This window comes from Penaeus vannamei, chromosome 19 (assembly GCF_042767895.1).
Source record: "Penaeus vannamei isolate JL-2024 chromosome 19, ASM4276789v1, whole genome shotgun sequence".
NCBI classification, from domain to species: domain Eukaryota; kingdom Metazoa; phylum Arthropoda; class Malacostraca; order Decapoda; family Penaeidae; genus Penaeus; species Penaeus vannamei.
Genome location: NC_091567.1, coordinates 27,346,013 through 27,348,512, shown reverse-complemented (window position 1 = coordinate 27,348,512; position 2,500 = coordinate 27,346,013).

The window sequence follows — 2,500 nt, the reverse complement described above, 5'->3', positions numbered from 1 at the left end:
AATATACTAACAATTATTATGTGAAAGATTGCCCTAATACCGCTACAAAAATACTTAAATCTTCTCTCCTGTTAGATATTATTTCCACTTTCTTCTTGGCAAAGTCGTATGTATATTTATACGTGATATAAAAATTTAAATCGATCTCACTCAACAGCTGAATAATACACGACACTATAGTAAACCAAATCCAGCGCCATGTAAAGTAATAATAATAGTAAAGCATTAAAATTTCCGGACCCCCTAAAAATGACTTTACTGAAGAAAACGGTTATATTTAGATATACTTATAGAATATATTGTAGGACTCCGCAAGGAACCAGGGCCATCCTTTACTAATAGCAATTATAGTACTGTGTTCAAGTTGCTTTCTGCCATGCATTATTATCATCATTATGATTTATTAGTCAATTAACCCATTGTGATTACTGACACAATTAACTTCAAGAAAGCGTAATATCTAAGGAAGAATCAAGAATCGAATTTCTCTGGATGAGCCAACTATTGTCGGACTTTTCCTAACATGGCTTTAATGATAATGATAGTAACAACAATAGCGAAAATATGACGATAAAATTGATAATGATAATGATAAAGAAAAATATTGTAGTAGCAGCAGTATCATTATGAGCAACAGCAGCACCGGTAGTGATAATGGTAGTAGTATTGATGAAAATAATAACAACAATTATAATGATGATGATAACAATAATGATGATAGTAATGATAACGATGATAATTATAATAATGATAGTAATAATAATGATAATAATAGTGATTTGATAACGATGATATTAATGATGATATTGATAACAAAAACAAAAATAATGATGACGGTAATGATGATAGCAATAATAATAATAGTAATAATTATGATGATAATAATGATGATCATCTTTATATTAATAATGATAATGATTATAGTGATAACAGCATCAGTAACAACAATGATAATGATAATGATTAGGATATTGATGATGATTATGAAGATGAGAATAATGATAACAATAATAGTAATGATAATAATAATAAAGTCAATAACATTAATAACAGTAACAACAATGATAACAACAATAATGATAAGATTAATAACAATAAGCACAACAATAATAATAACAATAACAAGAAAGATGGAATAAGAAGCGGTATGAACATAAGCCAGAGGGTTTATCTTCCCTTCCCTCTCCTTTCCCCTCCCTCCCACCCTTTACCTTCCCTTCCCCCCCTTTTTCCCTCCGTCCGTGATCGGTTGACAGAGACAAAATAGAAGGCATTGTGTTTACAGAGAAAAGGGGAAGAAGGATATAAAAATTATAGATATTGCAAATCCAGGCGATAAAGACTCAGGAACAAGGATTTAGGAAAGATAGAGATAAATATAGTGTTAAAAGGGGAGGAAGGGAGATTGAGGATTATGGATAATGACAATAAAGATGATGAAGAAAATGAAAGCAATAATGATGATGAATGTAGCTTAATGCCAAGTTAGAAGTAGATTGAGAAAATGCGCTTCTTGGAACAGCAAGATTCTAGATAAAAGCTCAGTTTGCAGAGAGAGAATATGATAATGAGGAGATAACAATAAGAAGAATAAGAGTAAAAGTAAAGATGATAACAATAATGATGAGATACTAATAATAACTATATAATTGTTATCTTGATAATAATAATGATGATAATAACAATAATAGTAACAATAACTGTAATAATTATTATTATAGTAATGGTAATAAAGATTATCATAATAATAAACATGATGATAATAATGATAAAGGTGATAATGACAACGATGATAATGATAGTGATACTAATGATAATGATGAAGATGATAATAACAACGATGATAATGATACTGATACTACTAATAATGATAATAATGATGATAATGATAATAGCACTAGTAATGATAATGATAATAATGATAATAATAATTCTAATGATAACAACAATAACAACACCAATGATGGTAGTATCAATAATTATAATACTAATAGTAATACTGATAATAATTATAGTAATAACTATAATGATAAAAGTAATGGCAATAATGATGATAATAGTAAGGATAATTAAACTAACGAAGGTATACAGATAATGATTATAGTAATAACACAACTATTACTAATAATCATAATAACTATAATAACTTTCATGATGATAGCGAAAACAACAATAATCAAAGTTGATGATGATGATATTGATAATGATGATGGTGATGAGGATGATGATAGCGATGGCGTTGATGAAGGTGATTATGATGATAAGAGTAATGATAGCAATAAGATAATGATGATAAGAGTAATGATAATGATAATAAAAGTAATGATTACGATGATAATAACAACAATAGTAACAATAACAGTAACAACAATAATAATGATAGTAATAAGAATAACAACATCAATAATGATGATGATGATAATGATAATGATGATAAGAGTGATAATAATAATGATGATAAGAGTAATAATGATAATGAAAATAATGATGATGATAATAA